Consider the following 16,579-nt stretch of genomic DNA (forward strand, 5'->3'; position numbering starts at 1 on the left):
GAGGAAAGGGTTCCAACTATGGGACTGTCCCCAAGACAGCTTTCTTCCAAAGGTCTCCCAAGGAGGCCAGTGTCCTCCTTTGCTTTGAGACACTGCAGCTGAATGAGCAGTGGTCCTGTGTCTGCAGGCAGACAGGACTGGGTTTGCAGGCTGGTCCTGGATATTAGTAGCTGGCTGGTAAGAGTCTCAACCACCAAGTTCTTGTCTGCAAAATGGGAAGAACACAGCTTTCAGGGTGTGATGAAGAGTGACTGGGTACATGAGTACCTGCCTCAGCCACACACAGGGCATGGCACACAGGAAGTGCTCGGTCAGCAGTGACTATTAATGTGGCTGAGTGCTGCTTGCGGTGAGTGCAGTCCACTCCCCCCTCCCCCTCAGGACTGAGATTATGGACCCAGAAACCTTGGGGCTCATTTCCCCCCAGGCTCACATGGAGCCTGGGGGAGCCGGGTTTTCGGGTGGGCACATTTATCCAGCTAGTCTTTAAGTGCTTTAAAAAGTCATGAAGGAACTTCCATGGTGGTCTAGTGGGGAAGACTGTATTTTCTCTGCAGTGGGCTAGTGTTCAATCCCTGATTGGAAACCTAAGAAGCCACATGCAGGCTGCACAGCGCAGCCAAATAAAGAAATCACTGAGTAGATAAATCAACATCCTGTTCAGAACCATCTGTTGCACCTTAAGGACCGACTGTGTCCGCAGTGTCCCAACAGGTCATTATTCACAGCGCAGGAGAGCCCCACGAAGCCTCTCTGGGAGCACAGAGGTGCACCTGGCAGATCTGAGCTGACTCAACAACCACAGTCCTGGGGTCACACCCACTGGAGTTAGTGGGATTCTAATTACTGGAATTGGGACAAAATGTTCCACTGTGATCTTAAGAATTGAAATAAAGGAAACTAAAAAGAGCTGCTGTTCATTAAGCCCCATCACATGTGGTTCTGAACATGGTACTACACACATTACCTTTCATCTCATCCTCACAAGAAGGCATTGTTGAGCCCTTTACACTTGGGGGAAGCCCAGCCAGGCAGGAGTGACTTTCTCAAGGCTGAAGGCTGGGTTGGAGCTGAGCTGGGACTGAGACCTGGTTTCTCAGCCCCTAGACTGCTCTTCCCACCCCACCTCACTGTCTCCCTTTGGTCCAAGTCTTAGCCTCCAAAATCAAGGACTTGGTGCTTAAGCCACACAGCCTTACCCAACTCGATGGATTTCAGTGTGTGTATGTATCTGTGCCCATTTGTATGATAGTATCTATTTTATCACAACATTATTTGATCACAACATTATTTGCCTGATGATTTAAATTAGCACTTCCACACATAGAGCCTCTTGTGGTCTTCCTAAATCATACAGAATAATTGAGCCAAGGGTCATGATTCTTAATTTATAGTTGAGGAAACCCAAGCTAGCCAGGGAAGGGGCTTCAGCAAAGCCTGAAAATTATGATGGAGCTGTGTTGATGAAGCCCTTCCCACCGCCATCTAACTGTCTGCACTGTTTCTGTACCTGACTGCTGCATCCCTGGGCCCCATCACCCCCCCCCCCCATCCCTCTGCGGGGATATGGGATGGGGGGTGGTAGAGAATCCTGATAAAGAGGAGAGTCAGTAGGACAATGAAGGGAGGGCATAGGGATGAAGGAGCTGAGCCCCTGGGATGAACCTCAAATAAAGCCAAGTTCTGTCCTGTTGAGCAGAAGGGTAGATGGTGGATAATCTTCAGGCTATGTCTCTGACAGGAGAAGCTGAGCTTGGGGCGGCATCTTTTGGTTTGAAACTTAACACCCAGGTCTTAGGCTCACACTGGGTTTATCTGGCCCATGAGATCACCAGAGGTAACCTGAGGCTCAGACAAATGGTATCTATTTGTGGGTTTATTCTCAAATGAACTGTAATCTCAAGGGAACAGGGCATAGGATGAGGCTCAGTTAAGGAAATGTGAAAAAGGGTCAGGCATGGAGAAGGGAGGAAAAGAATACTGGGCACCGCTGAGATGCAAACTATATATTGCTTCATTGAACACTAGCTGCTCCTTCAAGGTAAGTCTCATTACCATTTTGTAGATAAGGTGATAAAGAGATTACATATATTCCCAAAGGACATATGTGTCTCTTGAACAGCTTTCTCAGATGCCTTTTGTATAAAGCTGCCTTTATATTCCTGTATTCCTATATTTCCTGCCTTGGAAATTCCCAACTTTCTAATCTATTCTCCTCCTTCCTCTTGACACCTTAGTCTGTCTGGGATAGACTGACATGAATGTGAATTCCATCTCTGTGATCTATCAGATCTATCAGCTGTGAGGTTCTGGGCAAGTCACTCAATCCCTCTTGCCCCAAGTTTTCCTCATCTGTAAAATGGACTAGAATTGTTTCTCTGTCTTCTGTGTGGTGAATCTTGCTTTGGACTTTTGTATCAATACTTCTTTGCCTCTGTCTAAATGTGTTCATTTGTCATTCTGTTTTTTTTTAGGCTGCCCTAGATACTCTGATAAACTACTACTCACTAAGGTGTCAACAGGCAATAATAGCTTCATGCAAGTGTCAGCAAACATTTTATGGAAAGGGCCAGATAGTAAATATTTTGGCTTTGAGGGCCATCTGGTCCCCATGAAACTCCTCAGCCCTGCTGTCATAGTGCAAAAGCTGCCATGAGATAATACATAAATGAATGAGTGTACTGTATGCTGAAAACTTTATTTATGGGCACTAAAATTTGAATTTCATGTAATTTTCATGTGCCACAAAATATTATTCATCTTTTGATTTTTTTCAACCATTTAAGATGTGCTACCATTTTGTAGCTCACCATTTCACAAAATCAGATCAACTAGATTTGGTGAATCCTGGCTTAATAGTGACATTTGACATTTACAATTTAAGTGGGGATTATCCTGTTAAAGAAGAAAACCACAGGGCCTAAATGGCATCACTAGGCTAAGGCCCTGTGATATCAAACCTAGACTTAATACTTGACCTAACTGCAGTTCCAACCTTGTCAAGAAATGCAATCTTAATCGGGCAGTCTGGAATTTTATTCTCAGCACTAACAGGGTACTCTGTCATGTGAGATCTCTCCATCCCCCAAAGGAAGAAGCAACCTTCATGGTAGACTCTTGCCCTTTCCCCCCAAGAAAGTGGGCTGGTCTGAAACTATTCTCTCTCTCTCTTTTTTTTTTTTTCCCACTAATAGTGTCCTTGTTCCACCCTCCTTCTATTCAAAAACCTTCCATTTTGTACAACTTCTTGGAGCATCTATCTAGGTACTAGATGAGGCGCTGTTTGATTCATGAATTATTGAATAAAGCCAATTAGATGCTCCCATTTACTTGGTGGCATTGTTTTTTAACAGATTTGATGGCAGTAGTGGGACTGAAGCAAACTTTCAATGGCATCTGGGGACAGTAGGAAACACAGGCATGGTGCCCCGTGAACGCTTTCAAGTTCACCGTCTTTCTCACCGTTTCGAAGGGCCATTGGTAAGTTCCTCTCAGTTTGAGCTCCATTCACTTTGCTCTCACGCTTTCAGTATAATTGGCTTTCCTTTATAAGGCAAGTCAGTTTGAGCTGGTAAATGATTCTGCCTGGAGCCAATAGAGCTGGCAGATGACTCTGCCTGGAGCCAAGCCCTTAGCCTTTCAGACTACAATTTTCAGATTTTTGAGTGGAAAACTCCAGCCCTTGATTCTGTTCCCAGATTCCACATTGGGAACTGATGAAGGTTTAGTGTGCAATTCCACATTTGCTTGGAATTCTTCTCCAAATTCCATGTTGGGAATTGTTGGTGGCAGTTGCAGTTCTCCATTTTGTTTGCAATCAATCCTCAATGCCTCAGTCCTTGGGGTCTGCTGGTTCAATCCTTTCTCCAAGCCTCCAGGGGAATTGTTGGTGTTTCATACAGGTCTGTCTTTAGCCAGGATGCAGAATCATCTCTTGGTTACTGCCTGTATGTTAATATGAACATGTTTGTCTTGTTTTGTATTGATTGTGTAGATAAAGGCTAGTTGCTAATGAGATTCTTTATACCCAAAACTTGAGTGTGCCACTTTCTGACATACCTTCTTATTTTATATTTGAGAACTGTGATTCCAGAAGCTGTAGATATTTTCAAAAGTGGCAAAATCTTGCTAAGCTTGTTTTGTGTCCTGAGAGCTGGGCTCAGTAGCCATCAGGTTGGGGGTTCCAAAATATGATGAAACAGAAATGTGGATTATGCTCCATTTGTGACTAGAGACAGCTGGATAGAAATGTGGGCTAAACTCCATCTGTAGCCAGGGATCTACCAGATTGCTGTCAACTCTCAGAGGAATTACAATGGCCATTATGAGGGACAGATAGATCATTTTAAAACCCTACATAAAAGCTGCTGCTGCTGCTAAGTCGATTCAGTCGTGTCTGACTCTGTTCGACCCCATAGACAGCAGCCCTCCAGGCTCCCCCGTCCCTGGGATTCTCCAGGCAAGAACACTGGAGTGGGTTGCCATTTCCTTCTCCAATGCATGAAAGTGAAAAGTGAAAGTGAAGTCGCTCAGTTGTGTCCGACTCCTAGCGACCCCATGGACTACAGCCCACCAGACTCCTCCGTCCATGGGATTTTTCAGGCAAGAGTACTGGAGTGGGGTGCCTTTGCCTTCTCCGACATAAAAGCTAGGGCTCCCAAATCATACGAACAGAATGGGATATCTATTTTGATAGGTATGCAGAAGTCTTCAGAAATTTTTGAAATTCCAAAATAGCTTCATTGAAAGACTTATTGTAAAACCTGTGAAAAAATTAAAGACATAAATTGTACCTAAAACAAAAGCTACATCCCAGTTCTTCAAGGAATTGGAAACAATTGTCTATATGTTGCAAATCACTGCAGGGCCCTTTTTTCTTTTGTCTTGTCAACCCCCAAACCTCACCTATTCCTCTCAAAATGCTTTAAAAATTAGGACATTAGACCCAGACTTGTCCTGCACTTAATCTGTGCCTTTGTGATGTAAATTTCCTACCCCTATCTTCTTTAGGACCAAAGAGCCATTCTTTGAAATGCAAACTTAATTGAGAGTTTCTCACCAGAAGAAATAAATGAGACAAAAAGGGAGAGAGACAGAAACAGAGAGAACACGTATTTGGAAACTGGGCTATAAGCTCTCTGCAGCTATATGTTTGTGTGTTTATATTGTATGTATGTTGTAGATTATGTTATGTTTCCCCACCTTTGGGGGGTATCACCAAAATTAATCTGTAAAAGAGAGCCATTTAGTTGATTTGAATGCAAGTGCTTGCATGAATTGGTCATTCTGAAGTTCTCAGAAATAGAACAGAAACTCAAATATTTTTCAAGTTCACATGATTTGGGATAATCTTCAGCAAATAAAAGCTATTTTAAGTTGGTTGGTTTAATTTAAACAGATCTGTCTTTAAAGTTATCAACAGTGACTATAATACAGATAACTTATTCTACCCAGGTTTACTAGTCAAATTCATGTTTCTTGGTCACAAAATTTGTCAGCAAAAATTAAAATAACTCAGGACAATGGCTGATTTTGTCATGAAGTTTTTGGTGGGTAATTTAGACGTAAGTGATGGCAGCAAACAAGTTGAAGTCAAAGTGACAGTTGCTCAGTCGTGTCTGACTCTTTGCGACACCATGGACTATAGAGTCCATGGAATTCTCCAGGCCAGAATACTGGAGAATCCCCTTTCCCTTCTCCAGGGAACTTCCTGACCCAGGAATCAAACCCAGGTCTCCTGCATTGCAGGAGAATTCTTACCAGCTGAGCCACTAGGGAAGCCCAGCAAGTTGCTGCTGCTGCTGCTAAGTCACTTCAGTCGTGTCCGACTCTGTGCGACCCCATAGAGAGCAGCCCAACAGACTCCTCCATCCCTGGGATTCTCCAGGCAAGAGTACCGGAGTGGGTTGCCGTTTCCTTCTCCAATGCATGAAAATGAAAAGTGAAAGTGAAGTCACTCAGTCGTGTCCGACCCTCAGTGACCCCGTGTACTGCAGCCTTCCAAGCTCCTCCATCCATGGGATTTTCCAGGCAAGAATACTGGAGTGGGGTGCCATTGCATAAGTGTAAATAGGATAAGAATTTATACATCAATTTTTAAGCAACAGTTATATTTTATTGTATATGTACTTAGGAATAGCCTCCAAAGTCTTTTTGGTATCTTGAAACTTTTGAATTTTCTTGTTAAATGATAGAAATTTGCTAAATATCTAGGTCATTTAAAATAAGAGAGTCATGAAATATTAATTACTGAACATGTTTATCTACTTTTGGCTTCCGATTGCAGAGAAACTCAAGATAAATTTGGTTCTGTTAGTAAACATGTTCTGTATCACAGTGAAAGACTGTACTGTGAAGAAAGACATGTTTCTAGAAATTATGAAATATATTTGTAAATTTGCCAATCTAAAATAAAATGCTTATCTGACCTGTGGTTTACAATCACTTACTTCTTTAGTTTTCACTAAAAATGAAGGTTTCTAAGGGTTAAGAATTCTAGGCAATATATGTAAAGTTATTAGTAATAAGAAGGGACACAATTTTGTATGCAAGGAAAGTAGGATGTGTTTCTTGGTTAAGAAAAGATGTGAGGTATGGAAATGCATGCCTGTTAAGGGAAGTGAAAGTAATTTTGCCTAAACTAGAACTTCTGGTTATGAAAGACAAACTAAATGCATACAAAAAGTTGAAGAGAAAGAGAAAAAGCAGGAATTTCACCTTTTATAATCAATCAAGCTGGCTAAAATTGAAATTATATGGATTTTAAAATATGCTTGAATATTTACTTAAAACTAAAACTTGGTTTTCTTTCATCTGCTAAAATGACAAAGGAGATTCTCTTTCCACATACACTAAAAACCTCACTGACCCCTGGATTGAGCAGATAAAGGCAGCAAATAAATTCATCTCCTGGTTAGCAGTAAATACAAATGAGATATAATAATAAATCTCTCCTTAATTCTTGGAGACATTGCAGATTCTGTTGCAAAAGCACTAGCTGCCCAGCAAAGATCCTTAGACTCTCTGGTCAAGATCGTTCTTGATAATAGAACAGGCTTTTATCCTATTTTATTCAAATAGCTGAGCAAGTTGTCTGCGCTATACCTGGATTGACACTTCAGGGAAGTTGAAACTCAGTTACATAAAATTACTGAACAAACCACTTGGCTTAAAAGGGTGACTGCTTCAGTGGGGTCTTTCTTTGATTGGTTTGGGTTTTGGGGACCATGGCTCTAAAGTGCACTCCAAACACTGTGAATTATCCTGCTTATTATAATCATAGTAATACCCTAGTGTGTTTTATTTTCCTGAAAGTCTGAAATGCGTGTTTGCAGTTGCTAACCACCAAGCAATGGCACTCTGCTCCAGTACTCTTGCCTGGAAAATCCCATGGATGGAGGAGCCTGGTAGGCTACAGTCCATGGGGTCACTAAGAGTCAGGCACGATTGAGCGACTTCACTTTCACTTTTCACTCTCATGCATTGGAGAAGGAAATGGCAGCCCACTCCAGTGTTCTTGCCTGGAGAATCCCAGGGACGGGGGAGCCTGGTGGGCTGCTGTCTATGGGGTCGCACAGAGTCGGACACGACTGAAGTGACTTAGCAGCAGCAGCAGCAGCAACCACCAAGCAAATGATCTCCCTAAGACTAGAACATCAGAAAAAAGAAGATGAGGAGACTGAGCAACTTAAGGATTATGAACCTAGAACCATGGCCTGTGAATGTCACAGGGATTAAGCAAAGACATCATGAGCTATGGATACCACACCAAGGATCAACAAGGCTGTGAGAACTGCAGAGCAATAGGTGAGAGTGGTATTTATGCCTGAACTTTTCATCTCTCAGACTGAGCATTTGACCAAAAGGGGGGAATTATTAAAGGGAAAATCACAGGCTCAAAAGGGCATGCTTGTGCTAAAGCCCTGATACCAAACCTAGATTTAATACTTGACCTGACTGAGGGTTTGACCTTCTCCAGGCATGTAATCCTTTCTTTCTTCCTTTTTCTTCATTCCTTCTTACCTTTCTTCCTCCCCGCCTCTCTCCCTCCTTCCCTCTCTCTCTCCCTCCCTCTTTCTTTCTTTCTCCTGAAGTATAGTTGATCTAAAATATTAGTTTCAGGTGCACAACCTATATATAGGGATATAACCTTAATTGGCCAACCTGGAATTTTCTGATCAGCACCAGTGATTTGCCAGTGGGACCCTTTTCATCCCTCAAAGGAAGAGAGAGAATCTGAATAATAGACCCTTGCCTTTCCCCTCAAAGAGGATGACCTGACCTGAAACAATTCTTTCTTTTCATGTGCTCATAACTTCCTTGCCTCTCCCTCCTTCTATAAAAATTCTCCATTTTGTACGACCTCTGAGAACAGTAGTTGGGATACTGCCTGACTCATAAATTGTTGAATAAAACAACTAGATCTTCATATTTACTACATGGAGTTTTGTTTTTTGACAATCTTTTAGAACAAAAAGTGGAATTCCCCATAGTGGAATGTTGGACCGCCTGGCAGGACAATGAATGAGAGAACAGAGGGCAAAGAGCTGTCCTTTCCTCTGTCTTTCTGGAAATGCCCTCTTACATCAGCCTGCAACAAGGCTGACATCGCCATAAATCCTCCAATGGACACATCTCCAACTTCACAACCCCATCTATTTCTGTTTCTCTCAGCAAATCTGGGTACCTTTGTGAGCTTATCATTTTATGATTCAAAATCAATGCCTCTCAACTGGTAAAATCTAAGTCAGCTCTTTGCTATACTTGATCAATAACTGATTTGACTTTTGCAAGGCAGAGGGTGAAGCCAGCTGACCCCTGGGTATTTTTCTACATGGCAGGGTGGCAGGGAAGTGGACAGCTGCAGAGGGGACAGAATATATACTTGACAAAGCTTAGCAGGTGTCTTTTCTACCCTAGACATGCCTGACTGCCAGCCTTGACCCCCTGCCTATGGAGTCTCATGGGATTTGCCTGAAAATCAAACCTTCTTTGCTTCTCAGTACTTTGAACTGGTTTTGGAATAAATGCATGTCTTTAGATATTTTTCTAGAAGTGTTCCACTTAGTATACTTAGGAATAATCATCTTTTTGGCTGGTCTCCCTGCCCCAGTTTCTGCATCCCAGCCACCATCTACATGGTCGGCCAAGCAGTGCTTCTGCTTCAGTACCCCCTTCATCATGTCTGGTGGAGCCTCTAGGCTTCCCATTGCCCTTGGGGTAATATAGGAGGTCCCCCTCCGGATCTGGTCCCCACTGGCCTGTCCAGTCTTCTCCTCCATGCCCAGGCCATATCGTGCTCTCCCCCACCTTCCTGACACCTGACCCCTAGTCTAGAACACTCTTCTTCTCTGTGCTGAAACTATTATCCTTCAAGATCTACCCCAGGTACATCCACTCCATGGCCTCTACAAAGTTAAATGTCTCTCCTTCACATACCCAGTGCTCCCTCCAGCAGAACTTGTGACCCTCTTATTGCCTTCTATACTATGAATCCTAGTAGGTCTCTTTCCTCTATACCCCCAGCTTTCAGCACGCCATGGGCCTTCAATAAAGGGGGACTGAATTCATTCCAGAATATCTCCTACTGTGTCATGTGTGTGTCAATTTCAGTTGTCTCAAATTGCAAATAACATGTATGGATGTGAGAGTTGGACTGTGAAGAAAGCTGAGCGCTGAAGAATTGATGCTTTTGAACTGTGGTGTTGGAGAAGACACTTGAGAGTCCCTTGGACTGCAAGGAGATCCAACCAGTCCATCCTAAAGGAGATCAGTCCTGGGTGTTCATTGGAAGGACTGATGCTGAAGCTGAAACTCCAATACTTTGGCCACCTCATGCAAAGAGTTGACTCATTGGAAAAGACTCTGATGCTGGGAGGGATTGAGGGCAGGAGGAGAAGGGGACGACAGAGGATGAGATGGCTGGATGGCAGCACCCACTTGCTGGACATGAGTTTGTGTAAACTCCGGGAGTTGGTGATGGACAGGGAAGCCTGGCGTGCTGCGATTCATGGGGTTGCAAAGAGTCGGACACGACTGAGCGACTGAACTGAACTGAAGGGAAAATTAATCTCATCCAACGGCTTTCAGGTTGCTATCTTTTCAACATAAAAATCTTAGGCACCCTCTAGGTGTTTGGTAGTATTTTCTGCCTGACCATCTGACTCCAAGTGAAAGCCATGGACCAGGAACATCCAGGTCTACCCCAGACTTACTGAGTCAGAATCTGGATTGTTCCCAGCCCCCAGGTGCTCATGTGCACACTCAGACATGAGAAGCACTTCTCTAAAAGACATCCATCTCCTGCCTAACGAAGGCCTGATTTGTGGAATGGTAGAAACACCTTGATAGTTTGATGCACCTGGAGAATTAGTCAATCCCAAAAGAACAGAGAAGAGATGGCCATTACATGGTTGCATCTCCTTTTCTTTCTGTATTAGATAGGACGCCTTACTGTGAAGGTAAAAGGAGCCAGAATTGGGCCTGAGGGAGAAGCTCTAGGAACCGCCAGCGCTGGGTGAACTGATACTGGGCGAGGTGTAATTGGCTGCAGTGGGATGGTGCTCAGGTATGAAGCAGGCAAATCCTGGGGGTGGGGGCTGGAGTCTGGAAAGCTGATTTGATGTGGGAACTCCAGATACAGAATGGCTGGATGTCTGGTCGGCAACATGCCTGGGAAGAAAGGGTGAAGGCCTAGAAGGGAAGTGTACAGCGGTTCTCTTCAGAGGGGAGCTGTTTTGCATAAAGTGAAAAAATGAAAATGTTATTCGCTCAGTTGTGTCTGACTCTTCATGACCCCATGGACTGTAGCCCACCAGGCTCCTCTGTCCATGGGATTCTCCAGGTAAGAATACTGGAGTGGGTTGCCATTCCCTTCTCCAGGGGATCTTTCCAACCCAGGGATCAAACTTGAGTCTCCTGCATGGCAGGCAGATAGATTCTTTACTGTCTGAGCCATCAGGAAAGCCACCATTTTGCATAAAGGGGACAGTAACAGACTGAACTTTGGGTCTCAGCTGGCAGGAGCAAGTAATAAATACAAAATCTGACTTGCAACAATAAAAAGGAAAATGTCCTAAGTAAGTGCTGTGCAGACGATACTTTCGGCTTGAAATGTAGAGAGACATGGGCCAAGGGATTATAAAGAACAATAAAGGGAGGGATAGAGAAGGGATGTGGGGTTTCACTGGTGGCCTAGTGGTTAAGAATCCATCTGCCAGGGCAGGGTACATGGGTTTGATCCCTGGTCCAGGAAGATCCCACATGCAGTGGAGCAACTGAGCCCGAAAGCCGCAACAACTGAAGTCTACATCCCTAGAGCCTGTGCTCTGCAACAAGAGAAGCCACCGCAGTGAGAAGTCCAAGCACTGCAACAAACAGTAGCCCCCAATCTCTGCAACTAGAGAAAACCTCTACACAGCAATGAAGACCCAGCGTGCCCAAAAATAAATAAATCTTTAACAATAAAAAAAAAGAGGTGATAGTCCATCCCATAATGTAAAAGTTAAACAAACAAAACCCTCAACCAGCAACTGAACTGCAAATGCTCCTCAGGACACAGTCTGTGGCTCCTATAAGGGGAGGTCAGCAGCACCTTCTCAATGTCCGTTGCTCTTACTGCCCCCATCACCCTGAGAGCCTCTGAGGGCATTGCATGCTCTGTGGTGCTCTGACCCATGGATAGATGCAGATTCTTCCTGAAGTCCTCAGGTGTGGGCACATACAACTGCTTGGCAGAAGGGAAAGAGACCCTAAGAAGACTGCAAATCCAGATGCCTGGCATGAAAGGCACGAGCTCGTCTACTGTGCACGTGTGGCAGGCACACCATTTTCCTGGTTCCTATTAGAATCGTTCATCTCCATGAATAAGAGCTGCTATCAGGCCCCTAAGCATTCTCTGAGCTCAGAAAAAAGCACAGAGATTTAGTTTTCCCTTCCACCTGCACTAGTCTAAGTGATGCTTTGAGGACCCTCTTCTTCCCTGGGTAGCTGAGAAATGGGAGTAACACAACCTCAGGCAAATCTCCACCTATCCCTGCAGAGTGAGCTGACTCCTAACACCTTTTAAGAATTACAATCTCAGAATACAGCAGAGAAGACGAAACATAAGAGCAAGACACATGCCTCTAGTATCCTAGGGTCAAGCCTTCCTCCCTTGCTGTCAACTGAGCCTCTGATAAGTCTTGCTCTGCCATTGGTGAGTGATTGGGGTAAGCAAGTTTACATTTAGGTGATGGCTGGAAAATTCAGTGAGTGTCTGCGGGAAGTCCCACACATCTGAGGCAGATGATGCCTCAGCCAAAGTCTAAAAGGTAGGTGGCAGCAAAGCCAGGGGGTGGGAGGTCCTTCATATACAGCTGGGTAAGGCCAGCATCACCTGGGGAAAGCTGCAGCACTACATTCCCAGAAGGGGTTATGGTAACAGATAAATTGTCCAGTGCCCTAGGGCATCACTGGGGTCTGGGAGGAAGGGAGGGCTCTAACTGTGAGCAGGTCCCTGGCTTCCCCAGGATAGCTCCCAGGGAGAAGCTAAGTACAGCAAGGCTTCAAGAGCTGATTGGGAGAGAGTGGTCCAGGGGAGACAGAGGGCTCTGAGCATGATGGATTGCTTTCACTATGCTGCAGTCGCCTCCTGCCTGGAGGGAAATGACTTAGAACAGGTACAAGAATTTGAACTGCCAAAATGTGTTTGCTTGGTGGCTCTTGCTGCTTGCTAGAAGCCAGCCCAGGGAGGAGCCTGTTCTACTGGGCAGTTATGCCTGGCACATATCTGCAGATCCCTCACTCAGAACTGGGTCCCAGGGGCTTGGGGATCGTTGCAGCTCCTCACCCTGGCATCCAAAATCTTAACTGTCAACCCTCCCCTTCCCCTGATCTCACCAAACTCACTTCCCATTTCTCCCTAGTCCCTACCCACTCCACAAGCCAGACTGGCTTCCTGATACTGCTCACTGTGCCCTGAATAGCCTCCCACAGTGCAGCCTTCACCCCTACACCTGCTTCAGGAAGATCCAGCCCTTTTCCCTAGGAACTGAAGGCCTCCCCCAGTGAGGGACAGCCTGCTTCATCTGCGATCAGTAAAACAAAACAAAACCAACCCAGTAAAACATGGCTCGCTCCAGTTTGCTCTACAAAGCTGGGAGAAGGGGGCTAGACAGGAGACATATATCTGGGACTAGTGGTGATGCTCTTCCCTGGAGAAAGGAGCACTTCCAGTTCCCAGGCAGCCCTAGCCAGTAGAAGAGAGAACTGGCCCCAAGGGGAGGGCGGAGTTTGCCCCCGTGGAGGAGTAAAGTGGGCCAGTATGGTGGAAGGAGGGAAGATTCTGCACTCGGTCTGGGAGCTGGGATAGGAATTCCAGGAAAGCATTTTGATTTTGACCACTGCCACACATATCAGAGAACCAGGAGTGCCTGTCTGTGATCTGTTAGCCTGTTGGGGTGATGGCTGGGGAGACAGACTTAATGCTGTCTACAGCGAGTAAGCTTGAGGGAAGAGGGGAGTGATGCAGAATCAGCATCAGCCACCCAAAGCTGGCAGACTCGGGCAGGGAGCCATCATCAAGTCATTGGTCCTAATGTTACCCCTGTTTACATCACTTTGCCTGGCATGGTGAACTGATACAGGAAGGTGCTGCTTCCTTCTTGTCTTTGTTCCACACAAAGTTATATTTTCCACCATTCATTCGTCCACTCAACACTTGTCAATCACCTGCCTTGTGCCTGGCCCTGTGCTGGGCACTACAGACACACCAAAAAATGGACAGCATCCTTGCCTTCTTGGCCTCATTGTCAAGAGTGGAAAATAGCCTTGTGCCCCAAGGTAGCGGCCCCATACATTTTTCATATACAGAACTAACATTATCAACATGTTTTACTTTGCATATATTGAACACTGAAATAAGTACAAACTCTGTTTGGAAATTACATTTAAATTTAAGTACAAAAATGTGATTCCAAATCTGTAGGTATCTCATTTATCAAAGACAAAACAGATTGGGATCATTCTCCAGATATGGCTTTGGGTTTTGCTTTCCTCACTTAAAATCCCATTGGGAATGTGGTCCAGGCTTAGAAAACTTTTATATTCTCTCTAGGCTTTCTTTTCAAAAGCACGACTTTCACTGGGGCCAGTTGTTACATGTCAAAACAAGACAAGGCAAGTTCTTTACTCAGATAGCTTTCCATCCACTCATTCATTCATTCAAGGCCTATTTCTTGAGCACCTACCACTGGGGCCAGACATGTGTTAAGCCTGAGAAATTCTACTGTGAACAGGAGCGACAGAATCCTGTCCTCAGGATCCTAAGGGTCTAGTGAATTACACTCAACCAGAGCTCAGGCCTCCCAAGGTTGGGAACAGTTTCCCACTCTGGTTTGTACTCATTTCTCTGCCTCTGGCTTGATCCTAAACAGATGGACATCAAGATGACCCACAGTGCTCTTTACATCTCATATGTCTCATCTGTGTCTCTTCTTACTCAGCATTTCATCTTTTTTACTTTGTTCAAAAGGGCTGCCCTTGTGGCTCAGTGGCAAAGAATCCATCTGCCGATGCAGGAGACGTGGGGGTTCGATCTCTGGGTTGGGAAGATGCCCTGGAGAAGGAAATGGCAACCCAATCCAGTATTCTTGCCTGAGAAACCCTACAGACAGAAGAGCCTGGTGGGCTACAGTCTGCTGCTGCTGCTGCTAAGTCACTTCAGTCATGTCTGGCTCTGTGCGACCCCATGATTGGCAGCCCACCAGGCTCCCCCGTCCCTGGGATTCTCCAGGCAAGAACACTGGAGTGGGTTGCTATTTCCTTCTCCAATGCATGAAAGTAAAAAGTGAAAGTGAAGTTGCTCAGTCATGTCCGACTCTTCGTGACCCCATGGACTGCAGCCTACCAGGCTCCTCCGCCCATGGGATTTTCCAGGCAAGAGTACTGGAATGGGTTGCCATTCCCTTCTCTGGGGCTACAGTCTGTGGGGTTGCAAAAGAGTTGGACACGACTGAGTGACTAAAAAACAACAAACTTTGTTCAAGAGCTAATGATTCTGGCTTTCTCCAAGGGTGGATTTAATTACACCTCCCATCTTTCTAGCTTCAAGATTAAGGGAGACAAAGTTGTGCAGGGGACAATCTGAGGTCCTGCCGGTCTGGCCTGCTGAACTGTTTTAGGACTGAATGCCTGGCTATAAGGCAGCCATTCAAAATCTGGCCAGTGGTCTGGCATCAGCCTGCCTGATAGGGACATGAGCAAAAAACACAGCTAATCACACCCTTTCTGTTGTTGTTCAGTTACCAAGTCATGTCCGACTCTTTGTGACCCCATGGACTGCAGTACACCAGACTACCCTGTCCTTCATTATCTCCCAGAGCTTGCTCAAACTCATGTCTATTGAGTCAGTGATGCCATCCAACCATCTCATCCTCTGTCGTCCCCTTCTCCTCTTGCCCTCAATCTTTCCCAGCATCAGGGTCTTTCCCAGCAAGTCAGCTCTTTGCATCAGGTGGCCAAAGGATTGGAGCTTCAGTTTCAGCATCAGTCCTTCCAATGAATATTCATGGTTGCTGTCCTTTAGGATGATTGGCTTGATCTACTTGGAGTCCAAGGGACTTTCAGAGTCTTCTCTAGCACCACAGTTCAAAAGCATCAATTCTTCAGTGCTCAGCCTTCTTTATGGTCCAACTCTCACATCCATACATGATTACTGGAAAGTTTGATTATACGAAGCTTTGTTGGCAAAGTGCTTTATACTGTGTTGTCTAGGTTTGTCATAGCTTTTCTACCAAGGAGCAAGCATCTTTTAATTTCACGGCTGCAGGCACTGTCTTTAGTGATTTTTTAGCCTAAGAAAATAAAATCTGCCACTGTTTCCATTTTTCCCCATCTATGTGCCACGAAGTGATGGGACTAGTACATTCTCTTGGTAACACTCTATTAACCTTTGACCTGCCTTGTTTTGTAAGCCAAGGCCAAGTTTGTTCCTCCAGGTTATCTCTGGACTTCCTACTTTTGCATTCCAGTCCCCTATAATGAAAAGGCAGGAATCCCTCAGAAGAAATGGAGTGGCCATCATGGTCAACAAAAGGGTCTGAAATGCAGTACTTGGGTGCAATCTCAAAAATGACAGAATGATCTCTGTTCGTTTCCAAGGCAAACCATTCAATATCACAGTAATCCAAGTCTATGCCCCAACCAGTAACGCTGAAGAAGCGGAAGTTGAACGGTTCTATGAAGACCTACAAGACCGTTTAGAACTAACACCCAAAAAAGATGTCCTTTTTCATTATAGGGGGCTGGAAGGCAAAAGTAGGAAGTCAAGAAACACCTGGAGTAACAGGCAAATTTGGCCTTGGAATACAGAATGAAGCAGGGCAAAGGCTAATAGAGTTTTGCCAAGAAAATGCACTGGTCATAACAAACACCCTCTTCCAACAACACAAGAGAAGACTCTACACATGGACATCACCAGATGGTCAACACCAAAATCAGACTGATTATATTCTTTGCAGCAAAGACGGAGAAGCTCTATACAGTCAGCAAAAACAAGACCAGGAGCTGACTGTGGCTCAGACCATGAACTCCTTATTGC

General features: G+C 45.0%; 1 protein-coding gene and 1 long non-coding RNA gene across 4 annotated transcripts in view; one reads left to right on the forward strand and one right to left on the reverse strand.

The window, feature by feature from the left end:
* The window catches only part of CLSTN2 (calsyntenin 2), a 742,362-nt gene that overhangs the window by 151,492 nt on the left and 574,291 nt on the right, over positions 1 to 16,579 (reverse strand). The gene's annotated exons all lie outside the window — the stretch shown is intronic.
* The window catches only part of LOC138988878 (uncharacterized), a 30,802-nt gene continuing 16,134 nt past the window's right edge, over positions 1,912 to 16,579 (forward strand). For both annotated transcript variants that reach the window (XR_011465103.1, XR_011465104.1), the window contains exons 1-2: positions 1,912 to 2,041; positions 3,354 to 3,480. This is a non-coding gene — a long non-coding RNA (uncharacterized lncRNA). The remainder of the gene's footprint in view (positions 2,042 to 3,353; positions 3,481 to 16,579) is intronic.

The sequence above is a fragment of the Bos mutus genome, chromosome 1, assembly GCF_027580195.1.
Source record: "Bos mutus isolate GX-2022 chromosome 1, NWIPB_WYAK_1.1, whole genome shotgun sequence".
Lineage (NCBI taxonomy): Eukaryota > Metazoa > Chordata > Mammalia > Artiodactyla > Bovidae > Bos > Bos mutus.